Source organism: Rhincodon typus, chromosome 9 (genome assembly GCF_021869965.1).
Source record: "Rhincodon typus isolate 14 chromosome 9, sRhiTyp1.1, whole genome shotgun sequence".
NCBI lineage: Eukaryota > Metazoa > Chordata > Chondrichthyes > Orectolobiformes > Rhincodontidae > Rhincodon > Rhincodon typus.
The window spans coordinates 40,581,186-40,595,869 of record NC_063340.1 but is presented as its reverse complement, the minus strand read 5'-3'; positions in this window follow the sequence as shown (position 1 = coordinate 40,595,869).

The following is a 14,684-nucleotide window of genomic DNA, read 5'->3' as shown; positions in this document are numbered from 1 at the left end:
TGTACTGCTGAGTACAGAGTAGCTATTCTCCACCATCAACACTTCCAAATGGTGGCAGTGGAGTAGGCAGCATCCAGGCTCTGCCCGGGACTCATCTTTCCATCTGCTTCTCTTTTCTTTTTTTTCTCCTTTTCTCGTTCTTTATGTTTAGCCCGTTTAAAAGAAAACATGCATTGTTGAGAGAGTGGCAGCCCTAGCATCGGAGCGTTGCAGAAGCTGTGGGCCTGGAGCAGGATGGTCAGCAGGCCCGGAGCAAAATGGACAGCCAGCAGTCAGCGGGCCAGAGTGGAGTGGGATGCCCAGCGGTCAGCTGACGCAGAGTGCAGCAGTGCAGCTGGAGATCTGGGGATCCAGAGCGGTCAGCCTGTCACAGATGGTGGTCAGCTGCTTGCATGCCCAGTTGGAGTTGGCTCAGCCCTGAGGAGAATGAGACCACATGTGGAAAGCCCCCTAGTCTGGTGTGACTGTGGGCTATAGAAGGACTATAATGTCTATAGTTTAACTTTAGTTCTTTATTTCCTAAATTATACTATGAAGAATTGTAGTGTAGAACTTATAGCTTTTTCCTTTAATTCTCTGTTTCCGTACCTAATCTATTTTAGTACCTAAGATTTGTAACTAGGCACTTGTATCTAAGATGGTGCCATGTGTGGTGACATTGTACACTTTTCACTGTACTCCTGTTCATTTGTACTTGAGTACACATGACAATAAAACTTAATTCTAATTTTATTGGCCTTTGAATAACTGGCAACTCCTGAAGGGTGGGACTTTGACTCCTGGGAAGCCTGCGGCCGCTCTGTTAAGTTCCTGAGTGGAATACAACATGGCAGACTTTCTTGCAAAGATTAAGGCAAGGTTTTGCCAGTTCACAAGATGGTAGACAAAACTCCCGTTACTTCCACAAGACTCTAGCCCCAATTTGTTTCTCTGGTGTTAATTCAAATATATCAGGATAACTGCATTGCCTTTTACTAACTGTGCAAATTGATCTTTTACTCCCACCAGAGCAGGCAGTGTGGACCTTGGCTTAAAGTTTCACCTGAAAGACAGTATCTCTGGCAACATTGCACTTCCTCAATTTAGATTATGTCGACAAGCCTTGCCATGGGACTTGTACCCTCCATATTCTATACCAAAGGTGAGAGAACAACCACTGAATCAAGCTGACAGAAACATTACTCATCAATGCAGTGTGGTTTGCTGATAAAGAAATGTGAAAGGAATACATCTGGCAATATTGGATAACATTAGTCAAGCTCAGAAAGAAAGTATGTTGTAATGGCTAGCAACAAAATGTGGGTTGTTTTCTTCATATGACAGATCAGTGGGAGCAACAGCATCTTAACCAGAGTCGTAACACCTGTTATTTCCAAGCCCTGTCCATGAATTGATGCAGCTTTCACCATTTCTGTAGAGAGTCTTTTCCATATATTGTAATTCTTTAAGGTGAAAATTCATCTTTGAATTTCTGACCTTGCTTGATCCTTCTTGATGTTCTACAGTTCTCTGATCACAGCCTGCTTAAATCCTCAATATTTATCTAAACATTTTGAAGAACTGGATTGTACCATTCGTTAATTTTCCTTCAGCAAAAAAGAAGTTTCCTTTGTTAGTGTAATTTCGTAACTTTGAGTCCTAAACTTTTTTGTTGTTATTTCAAATCTCCACTCAACAGATTGGTCTGTTTTCACTGGTACAATACCAAAACTGCACCCTTTTAACATGTAAGGATGTGATCAATTCAGACCAGGATTATGACCATCTCTAAATTTGATTCCGGTATCAATTTACTCAACCCATTTCAACTTAAATCGCAGAACACCTACAATACAGAAGCAGGCCATTCGGCCCATTCTGACCCTCCGTAGAGCATCCCATCCAGCCCTACCCCATTCCTGTAACCCATGCATTTCCCATGTCAATCCACCTAACCTGCACATCTTTAGACTGTGGGAGGAATCTGGAGGAAACCCATGCAGATGCAGGGAAAACATGCAAAGTCCACACAGACAGTCCTCAAGGGTGGAATGAACCTGGGTTCCTGGCACTGTGAGGCAGCAGTGCTAACCACTGTGCTGCCCCGAATGTTGTGATATCTTTTTCTGAAGTCATTCCCACTTTGTAGTCTCCTTGGAAAATGGTGACACGTAAATATTGAAGTCATGATTCCCATCTGAATGTCTAAATGTTTATATTTATCCATGTAAAAATGCAATTTGACCCATTCATTTAAATCAATTCCGCTATCTTCAATTGCTATCAAAGCCATCAAGATGTTCATGAATTAATGTAAAAAGCTAATCTAAAAACTTATTTCTGACATTGTTGGTGTTCCAATTACTTCAGATGTCATTGTCTCATTTTATTTCTCTTGTAGAAAATTTCTATATGGCTTTTAATTGGTAACTATATTGTATGACAGTAAACACAGTCCAAGAGTTGAAACAGAAAATCAATTGGCCTCAGATTTTAACAAGGAATCTGACTTTCTCCATCTTGTTTCAAGTCTGCTGAACTGTGCAATTCTTCAAATCATGAGAAATAACAAAGTCTACAGGATCTGTGAAAACAAGATGCCAACATTTTTCTATTATACCTGACAATGGCTTTTACCATCATGAAAAATAACTCAAATGGCTGCACCAAATGAGCTGAGAAACCTGATGTGCAAGATCCAATACTGTGGGCATTCATCCGGAACAGGAATACACAACCATTTGGCAGCAGTCACAGTCATAAACCTAACTACAGACCACATTATTAACTTAAAAAGGAAATAAACCGCAATAGCTAAATGACTTCAATGATATTATTAGTCTTTTCTGTCTTTTTAATTATTGCCAATGTTTCTTTCGAGGCCTTAATCCTCAGGCCACAGCACTTAATTCTCCTTTATTTAGGTCAAATATCTTTCGTACCAAGGTTTGTGAGTAAATTTATTGCGGTCTTACAGGTTCTGACAATGATTTTGTTATTTTAAATGAGAATAGTGCATTAGATAATGGGCTACATTTTTCTGAAATTGCTCCAAGGAGGGTGGATTGAGCTTCAACCTATTGTCTCAATGTCATCATATCTCCCCACTTGGTTTCTTCCATTGGTCTCATTAAACCTGCAGTCCAGGCTACCATTAGGATCTCTAATAGCGATTGTGAGTAGGGTTAAGGCAAAATATATTAATAGGCAGCATGTGATAAGTAGTGTTCCCAGAGATCAATGTTGGAGACTCAGTTTCTGACAATATGCATATTAATGATTCAAACAAAAGGATAGAGATTTCTATGTACAAGTTTGCGGATAATACTCAATTAGGTGATACTGTACAGTGTGGGGAAAGGTGAGGAGATCTATTTTTAATCCAAGACCCAACAATCAATCAAAACAATATCATAAAGGTGATAGGCTACAAATTGTGGAGGAGCCAAGGGTTCCTGATGACCAAATTCACTAACCTCTTAAAACCTACAGAATTTTTAAAAATTGAATCAAAAATGCTATTGGATTAATGTCCTTTGCCTGCTAGAGGCTGGATAACGAAGACAAGAAAGAGATCCTTCAGTTGTACTTGGTCATATCCTATCTCGTTCAGTTTTTGACGTCAGACTTCTGGGTGTGTTCATTGGCTTGATGTAGTACAGCAAAAATTCACCAGCATTATACCAAGTCTTCTTCCCACCACCATTGACATTCTCACCTGCATACTTCTCAAGTCATATGTTCCTCTTGATGGCAACCCTCACCTTTATTGGGGTTTGCCAACCAAGCAGAAATCGAGGATTTACCTGGGTCTCCAGCCCCATGGTTCCTCAGTGTTGGGGACTGCCTATAATCCCAACAGTAGCCATTGTTCCCAAAGGCGATGCTGGGTTTAGACAGCTGCTGGCCATTTCATTTGACCTGCAGTTTTCAGAAGGTGGGTATTCCCCTTACGGTGGCAGAAATCTCACCGTGAGCCTATTTGTAGTTCAATAACAAGAAAATTACTGTGGGTCAAATTGGCCAAGTGGAGGTGGTCTAGCCACTGTATTTTTAAGTCAGTGGGGTTGAAGTGATGGGTTGGGGGCTGAAACGTAGTTCTGTGTAAAATTGCATCCAAGGGGGAAAAGATATTTAAATATTTCAGAAATCGAATCAGGGAGCACTTTTTCATGTAGGGTTATAGGAATATGAATTTGCACCACCATAGAGCAATGGGTGCTGGATCACTGGAAACATTAGAGGATTTAAAGAGGGGAAAGATTTAAAAGGGACCTAAGAGGCAACTTTTTCATGCAGAGGTTGGTACATGTATGGAATGAACTGCCACAGGAAATCGTGGAGACTGGTACAATTACAACAATTAAATGCCTCTGGATGGGTACATGAATAGGAAGGGTTTATAGGGATATGGGCCAAATGCTGGCAAATGGGACTAGATCAGTTTAGGATATCTGGTTGGCACAGAGAAGTTGGACCGATGGGTCTGTTTCTGCACTGTAGATCTCTGTGACTTTATCACTTTATGATTCTCAAGTTAAGGCAGCACAGGATCTAGAGAAAAGCCAGGCCTGAGATCAGCCATGATCTAATGAATTGCCAGAACAAGCTGGAGAAGGTGAATGACTTGCACTTGTTCCTGTGATCATGCCAACAAACCTCTTGTCCTGATTTCCTCATGTTTTCCACGATTATTCTATCCAACTTAGATTGTGAAAATGTAATCCAAAATGTGAAACATATCTGAACAAGCTGGATCAATATAAATCAATAAACACAAAATGTTTTATACAGAACAATAAGAGAAGGCTACAAAAAGATCACAACAATTAAAATGGACAGAAAGCAGAATAATGAAAGTAATGATTTCTCCACGGAGCATTAGTCAGTTGTAAAGCTGAGCTTATGTTATTTAATATTGCTGATGAAGTATAGTTTGTTAAGGAAGCACAACTCTGTTGTGAACACCTGCACATGATGACTTGCTGCAATTTCTTAATGATGCATCCCAGAGATTGCAACATGGGCACTGACCTTCTGGTCTTTATTATTTTCCTCACCTTCTCATATTATAAAGTTACACTCAAGGTTTTTAAAGTCTTGAAGCTTCATTTCTAAATTGATGCCTCTTAAACTGTACTCCCTTAATTCAATTAATATAGATGCTGATGAAATGTGTTATATGTAAGTTAAATAAAAAGTTATGGCACAAGCAATTTAAGACTGAGATAAGAAGAAATTTATTCTTTCAGAGGTTTGTGAGTCTTTAGAACTCCTTTTCACAGAGCGACATAGGGGCAGAGTTCCTGTGTTAGTTAAGGCTGAAACAGATAGATTCCTGATCAGTCAGAGAATCAAGGGTTATGAGAAGAGTGCAGGAAAATGGATGTGAGGCATGTTGAATCAGCCATGATCCTATCGAGTGATGGAGCAGGCTTGAGGGGCCTCCTCTTGTTCCTGTTTCTTATCGTCTTATGGAGCACAAAATAAACAGCTATTATTTCAGGTTTCAAGTTCACATAAATTATTAGCAATCAAATCAAACCACTGTGCCAGCTACACAGGTTTCACCCAGAATGTTAAGTGTTATCTCAATATATTTTGTGTTTAACAGTAACAGAGAGAAGTGAACACAAAAATTCACATGCTTATGCTATTGCTATTACAATGAAGAATACTAATGTTGCTTCTTTTTAAGAAAAGGACCCCCAATGTGGAAGCCATTTCAAAACAATTTGAAATGTACAGCTTTTTTCAAGATAACCTACACCTATTGATGATTCTCAAATACCGAGACCAATATTCAAAATGAAATGAATACTAAGAATTCTATTCTGTATGAGAAAAGCATAAAACATGTCTACTCATGAGTAAAAATTGATATTCTGGAATCTACCTCATAAATAGCTCTCACTGTTCTGAATTCTGAAATCACAATCAAAAAGTGAATAGCTTGTCATTTAAATAAGGATTGTTGTGGTATTTAGATACTTTTGTTCTCTTTTCATACCTGGAATAGCTTTAAACTTCTATTCCTTGAATGTTAACATTTTAAGTGGTGTCAGCTTCCACCTCCTTTTTCTTGTTCTGAAACATTAAGATTGTTAATACTTTGACCTCGTTATCAGTGTTGAAGTAACAGAGCTCATGTATACGTTGCAAAAAAGTTATCACTTAAAAACCTGGCAAATTAAAGCTTTTTGCCATCCATATCCAGTATCCATTAAGTCTGGACATAGCACATTAACTGGCTCATTATCTGCTTCAAAACATATGGGGCTTGGTTTTGGGTGGGTCACTGATGATTTCCTAAGGTGCTTGCCTAATTATTACAATTGTGTTTTCTCATTCGCAGCACTAGCTACAGATAACAGTGCCATAACCTTGGAAAATGGGTGTAAAATACTCTGACAATGATGAGCTGGGGGAACTGCTCTAAAAATGTGTTGATCTTAATAAAGTAATTACCTGCTAAACAGTTTAAAAGAGATTGTCGTTCTGTATAAGTTCCCTACTTATCATAGTACAGCCAATTGTATAATAGTTTTTTGCAAAGCCCATGGTTGTCAATGGGGACGGGGGGGGGGGGGTGTGGGCGTGGTATCTTGTTGAGGCAATGGGAGACTTGCCTGCTAGCTGGAGGACTGACAAGAGCTTCGCATGGCATCTTTTCATCAATTCACCCCATTTTGTGCCGCTCAGGTACCCAGCGGTGCGTGCCTTTCGTGAACCTCAGGATGGATGACTCGGCTGTGTGTAGCTGCTGCCCAATTAAAGGCTGGCAGCTATTCTGTACTCAGCAGCACCACTGGCAAGGTGATGGCTTCTGCCAGTATGACACCTAACCAAAGCCTCAGATCAAAGAGAGCGACCCAGGCCCAAGTGAACAAGGATTGGTAGGAGGTCTTGGGAAAAGTGGCAGAGGTCAGTAGAAATGGTAGGGCGGGGGGTGGCTTTCAAATTCTGAAAGAGGGCCTCTTCCCCTGGGAACTATAAGCAAAGATGCCAGGGAAGGACAACCCGTCAACAACGAGCCTTCCACTAACCCACCCCCACCTCAGACATAATCAAGGAGAAGGCCGGAAGATGACAGTGTCACAAGTTGTCCCCCACCGCCAAACTCTCAATAGAGAATAGCTTCAGGTTCCACTCGATATCACTGATTTCACACTATTGCTCAAAGATCCACACCCTCAGTGTTACTTAGATTAAATTAGTTGTAACAGTTGAAATAATTACAATAGTATGTTATTTGAAAGCAACACATAAAATACAGAAATTAGTTTGCAAAGTGATTTTCCCCCTCAACATTTCCATAATACAATGGGCTGAGTGTTACCACATTTTGACAATCTGTTATTTACATCGAGTTTCAAGGAGGGTTTCACTCTGCGAGGCTATCATACCAACCTCATTAACTACCCACCACGTGCCTATGGTGTCCCCTCATCCAATGTGAGCCTAATTCTCCAACTCGCGATCGCAACTGCCCAGATATCCCCCAATAGACTAGTTTGCCTGGCTTGAAATCCATATTGAAAATGCCATGATGCACCCAGACAAACACTGGCATTTCAGAGCTGCTCTGCACAATTGGAGACACTTTCTTTCTGCTACGGCAGACAATGGAAAATTGGTAACCCACTTTGCAGAAAGGTGGTGCTGGTGAACAGGATGGTACGGATGAGTGCTGCTCTCTTCCAAGTGGTCTGCCAAAGGAGAATATGCTACCAGACCAGGCCAGCTTTGTCCAAGGTTGACAGCTGGGTAAGGCCGGTCTCTGTGGTCTGGATGAATACATAATAAAGCTGTAAGAATGTCAATTACCTCCTCTGCTCTGCCAGGCAAAATGTCAATGTCTACTAACCCATACTCAATATTTCCCTGCAGCTGCAACCACCTCCCAACCCTACTAACCCAGCATGAACACTGCTTCCATCTTATTAATTCAGTACATCTCACCAGCTTTTCCCCAACCACACCAGCTCTAACAGCTGACCCACACATTCTAGGAGAGAAAATATTTTGTGTGGAGTCGTTGCTGATCATTGTAATCCTCTACAGCACCCTCAAGTAGAATTAGACAGTAACGCAGAGGGTTAACATTAATGTGTGAATAAGACAGTGATATAAAATCTAATATCTAGTAGAACTGCTGGGAGATGGTTCTGCCAAGAAGTCTTTTGTCCTGTTTCTCATTAGAAGACAATGCACAGTAAGAAATAAGGTTTACTGACAAGCAAACCTCCTACAGTCTGTAACAATGTCAATTCCAGACATAACCAAATGACAATCACAGTGAATGATAACAGACCGCTTCAGTGTGTAAAAGGACAGCATGGGAAAGAGCAACCATGTAGAGAAAAAAAAGACCAATGATCCAAAAAGCATGTGGAACTCGGCTACAGTAAAAAGATGCAAAGGTGAAGATCTTGTCTTTACTACTGAGATAACAAGGTGTAGAGCTGGATGAACACAGCAGGCCAAGCAGCATCAGAGGAGCAGGAAAGCTGACATTTCGGGTCTTTACTAGTGTTTTGAATCCATAGAGTGGAATTTTACCAGGCCCTGAATGATGTGGCAATGGTAAGTGAATTGGGAAAATATAGCAAAAATCCGCAGATCTTGACATTGAGAAATAATGGTTTGATTTGTTGAAACAGAGCACAGATACAGTGTTATTGGAAAAGAGCCATTAGCTTCTACTGAGGCTTGTGAATAGTTTGTAAACCATGTCTCAGGATTTCCGCTCGCCATTCAGACAGGCCACAGGCCATTGCTTGGTCTATTAAATGCAAAAGAATTAGTAAAGATGCCACCAAGAGTGTAGAGATTTAGTTGGAGATGAATAATACTTGATTTAAGTATGAATATTGTTCTTTGGACTGTGACTAGCAATGTTCCATAGGGATCGGTGCTGGGTCCACTTTTGTGATTTATAATAAATTACTTAGATGACAGTATATTAGGCATGGTTAGTAAGTTTATGGATGACACCATAAATGGTGGTATAGTGGATGGTGAAGAAAGTTATCTAAGATTACAAAGAGATCTTGATCAATTGAGTCAATGGGCTGAAGAGTGGCAGAGGGAGTTTAATTTGAATAAATGTGAGGTATTGCATTTTGGTGAAACAAACAAGGGCGGGACTTATACAATTAATGGTAGGGCCTTGGGAAGTGTTGTAGAACAAAGAGACCTAGGGGTTCAGGTGCATAATTCTTTGAAGTTTGCATCACAGGTAGACGGGGTGGTTAAGAAGGTGTGTAGCACGCTTCCCTTCATCGCTCAGACCTTTGAGTACAGGAGTTGAGATGTTGAGGTTGTACAGGACATTGGTGACGCCTCTTCTGTAGTAGTGTCCAGTTCTGGTCACCCTGTTATAGGAAGGATATTATTAAGCTGGAGAGGGCTCAGAAGAGATTTACCAGATGTTGCTGGAACTGGAGGGTTTGAGTTAAAAGGAGAGAATAGGACTTTTTTTTACTGGAGTACAGGAGGTTGAGGTGACATTATAGAGGTTTATAAAATCACAAAGAGCATAGTAAAAGTGAATAGCAAGGATCTTTTCCCTAGGGAAAGGGAGTTCAAGACTAGGGGGCATATTTTTAAGGGGAGAGGAGAAAGATTTTAAAAAGATATGAGGGGCAATTTTTACACAGAGAGTGGTTCATGTGTGGAATTAACTTCCAGAGGAAGTGGTGGATGTGGGTACAGGTACAACATTTAAAAGACATTTGGATAAAGTACATGAATAAGAAATGTTTGGAGGGATATGGGCCAAGTGCAGGCAGGTAGGTCTGGTTTAGTTTGCGATTATGGTTGACATGGACTGGTTGGACTGAAGGGTCTACTTTCATGCTGTATGACTCTACATCCAAGGGGGAAAAAATACAGATAAGATTGGGTACATTATCACACAGTTCTACAGCAAAGTCTGAACAAGGTAACATACATTTTGCCAAAGATAAATAGTCTTGTATGTTATTGATCATCAAATGTTTGACAGCAACAACATCATGTTTAAATGCGAATCAAAAGGCACAAAAATCTGATGAAAAATATGCTTAAATCCACAAGTACTTCATCAAAGGATGCCCACAATATATTTCATGTAATCCTGTTCTGGAACAATACTTTGAGCAAGGAAGACATCTCAGGATGACTTGCTGATTTATGCTGAGAGATTGGTCATATGTGGGGTGCTCCAAATTGATATACTTCAGAGGTTACACCAGAGTCATGCAAGTGTCAGTAAGTATCTTGCCAGAGCATTGAATTCTGTTTGGTGACCAGGGTCCTCAAAATCATTGGAAGAAAAAACATTTCCAAATGCAGCATGCATGTTATCCAGTGATAGGGGTTTCTTTATATCCATTCAGATTGTGGGAACATCTGACAATGGATCTTTTTGAACTCAGAGCGAAGAAATTTGTGAAAATGGTTGACTAATGACTGCGGGGTCATATGTCTGAAACCATTGACTTGTGGAGTTTTATTTCAGATAATGGTCCACATTTTGCCAAAGAATGCTTCAAGCAGGTCGCAGAATCTGATGGGTGTATCCCTATGAATAGCTCACCCAGATATCCACAGCTAATGGTGAGGATGAGAGAGGAGGGAGAATGGTAAAGGCATTATGGAAGAATTATGTCAACCTGGCACTGCTGAGTTCTCATTCTGTACTGCTGTGGATTGGTCTGGCTGCATATGCACTTCTGATGTTAAAGAGGCTGCACAATCAACATACAGCTGTGGAACTGTGAGAATTGCAGTACCTTTTTATTTTTTTAAATTGTAGTTGCAGTGAAGTCCCACAGCACCAATGCTGGCCTTTTAATCAGCTCATATTTAACCCCAGATATGAAGGTTAGTCCTCCAAGGTTGTGGCACAAAGCTGGAAATTTTCCTTACTCTCTCTCTCTGTCTTGCAGATTAAAATCAGGCCCCATAGTTTTGAGAGATGATTGTAAGAATAGTATGGCAAATTTCATGCAGATCAAAGTGATTAAAGGCTTTTAGTCAAGCGGGTGGCATGGAAGGTGTCTACTAATCTACCCAATTGAGGACAGAGTCAAAACTTCTTAATCACAAGTGACTAACTAGTTTAGATGGTGGATTAACAATAAAAGGCAGCTTGTACTGAAAGGCAGAAGAGAGTACAGCAATGAGGCGTTAGGAGCTATACAGCTAATTCAACATCTGCCAAGAAGTGCAGGAACACCCCAATGCACAATCTATAGAAAGGTAGTTGGTGCTTGGGCATCTGTCAGGCAGATGCTGGAGATCTAAATTAGAAACAAATGGCAAGAAAGCACACACCAAATTTATCATGTTAGAGGGTGTTTTAGTGAAAGATAGAATTGGAACCAATGTTTATAACTTCTTTAAGCATTTTGTTGCAGATTTGCACTTTACGTGCATAGGACTTACTTGGGAAACTGCACTGACACCTGAGCCTCACTATTCCCAGTGTCATCACAAAAGTTAAGATTTAATCAAAGTATGTAAAATCTTCAATTCACCTGTCTGATAGAATCAGGTTAACAGAAGATATTGACTTGTTTCCTTACTTAACAAGAACTACTGTTTGATATAAACATTTGCAGATAAACAGATGTATGAACTATCAACCAATAAATCCACTAGTTAATTGTCCCAGTCTAACCTTGCTTTTCAAATCCCTACACGTACACAGACAATCAAAAGAAAAGAGTTATGAGTGAAGGAAAATACACAGGGGAATCATAGTTCAATAGCACCATTTCATATGCTTTGATGAGGTGTTTGTTTTTTATTCCCAAGACCTTCCCTTCTCTAATCTCCTTCCTTAATTTATATAAATTGTGTTTAATTGTACAATTAATATAAAATTAACAGCATGTCATCCTCAAATCACTTAAAGAAGGCAGATGATTACTTCTAGCAGAATGCAGCCCGGTCACTAAAGATGAAAGTCACACATGTAAAGTTATACATCTATTTCTGTCAATTCTTTGCAATATGCAAAGCATGATTTGTACTCTAATTATAAAGAGTCTCAATTACTGCTTAAAGGCAACACCTTACAGCAATTTGTGGGAGAAAATAACTGTCTCCAGGCTTAAGTTACTTTGTTACAGAAAGATAGAGACAGATCCTGCTGCTCCCATTCTAGAGACCTTCTGCTTTTATATTGCTCACAGACACCAGCAGTTCAGCCACCCAGGGGCCAATCAGAGAGTTGTTGTCAGGCTGATGACCACTGGCATCCACAACTAGTCAAAATTAGCACAAACTGATCAGCAATCTGTTGTTGGCCAAATCTTGCTCTGCACACCCACCCCAGTGCTGTGCTGTTCTCTCTCTTCTCACACATTGCTTACAAACATAACAATGAGTAACTTAGTTTAAAAGTGCACAATTCTTGTCATGATGTCAAAACAGTCTTTTTCCCAATTAAATTCACAATCAAAAGAAAAAGAAAAATAAAGGGATGAACTTTACACATACACACAACAATTACAATGTTAGCTTGCGTTCCTGTGCCTCCTTACATACAAACAGTTTATACCTCTGTCTTTTTATAGAGGTACAGGTTAATTTCCAGTTAATTCCACTACTTTGTATACAATTAAACACAATTACTATAAAATTAACATCGTGTGTCATCCGCAAATCACTTAAAGTAGGCAAATAATTAGTTCTAGCAGAATGCAGCCTGGTCACTAAAGATGAAAATCACACATGTAAAGTTATACATCTATATATGTCATGATTAATTCCATAGGGGTGAATAAATTCCTGTCGTTTTACTCCTAAGGTTGATGAAAAAGTTTGAATTTTTAAAATGCTTTTTTTTTCAATTCAATACGTATTTGATCATCTGTGAAGCTACGAAGAAACAAGCCAGCTAGACTTTTTGAATTAGCAAATTGTTTAATTTTTCTTAAAAGATCACTTATTTGAAAGTATGAATATTACTAAATGGTGAAGTCTATCCTGAATCCCACAACATAGACACATATAAACATGAAAGCAAACAGAAGAAATTAGAATGTGAGGTGAGGTAGAATTAGAAATAAGTTCAAGTCCATAATAAATATGTTCAGCTGTTGGTCTTGACTTGCTGTGGGTGCAGCCAAGCTAGTTGGTCATCTAAAGACAGTCTCTTTTAAATTGCAATCATTCCTTTCCAGAGTGGGTGCTGTGGCACTTGAAATTCCTTTTATATGTTTTAATTCAATATCACTGTGATCTTTTCCAACTTGTAACAGTGATAGGGTCAGAGCTTTTTAACAAAAGAAACTGAATCAGAGAACTGCTCTCCATCACATCCTACAGGCTGTCTTAATGTTACTGCCTTCTTAGCCCACACATAAACTTATAACCATAGCTTTTCATGAGGGAAGAGTTTCAATCAATTGATAGCCGACTATCAGAACATCATGAATATAACCCATATTAATGAAGGAGCTTCAATCTTTCATTGTTAAAGCTATCAAGATGCCATCAAAATGGTGAGGCATGGTAGAGCATAAAGGGTTTTGGTAAGGTTAATTTTATCTCTGGCCATTTCTCTTGCTTATTATCAGTTCCCACTTCTTAATGCAAATTAGTTCCTTAACTGTTGTTTAGGCATCCATTTTGAAATTCTCTGTAATGCTCGCAGCTTTTATGTCAGATGGCTATTGCAGCCATTTTAAAGTAGAGTGACTTGGCTCATTTAAGGTGCCAAGCAAATGTTCTAGGTAATAAATCAGTTGACGGAATTAAAGATTAAAAGTCCATAGAATGCAACATCATGACAACAGAAATCTCAGTATTGCAAAATGTGACTCTCATCAAGGAATGGAGTATATAATTGAAAACAGTTAATTCAGTTATTTTTCAACAGTGAGCAATCATGGGATCAAATGAGACAGTGGAAAATTGAACTCAATTCTCACCTTTTGCCTGCAGATAATGTTGGAAAGGTGCCACAGCAAAGATTTGAGTCTTGAACTCTGGAGTTGACATTTAGGAATAGGGAGACAAGTTATTGCTAGAGATGCACTGTGGCTGAATTAATAACAATAAGGGTCGAATCAGCATGGAAACTTCACAGTTGCTAAGAGATGATGGTACATTTTATCAAATGCTGGAAACAAGATGGTGACAGTGAGTAAGGAATTGCACACCTTCCTTACAGCATATGATGTTGATGACTTTGGTCAGAGCCATGAGCAAAAGCCAATATGGAGGGATTCCAACAGGAAATCTTGAAAGATACAGACACGGAATTGACAAACAATGATAACATTCTCAGGGAGAAGTTAGAGCTGGAGCAGAAGTTGATGGGAATGAAAAAGCTAAGTGGATTTGGGGGGGGGCGGGGTGGTGATTGATGACAGCAGTTTTAAAAGGGAAGCCAACAATACATCACCAAAGAAAATTTAATTATCAAAGTTAAAATAATTAAAGATAAATGTTAATGAATTGGCTAGAGACAGGATCAAGGTGAGTTTCTTGAAGAAGATATTGCAGAAAAGTGCATTAGTGAGATAACATTAGCATGCAATGCCTTTTTTACAGCTGAGATAATTTTACTGAATTAGGGAAGCAAACTTATTGTTGTGTGGGATCATTTTAAAATACTACTTTCTATCAAAGACTGTTGGAGAGCACAAAGTGGATATTTCAGAAAAAAAATTCAAATTTTAGTATAGCGTGTTGGAAAATTCAGT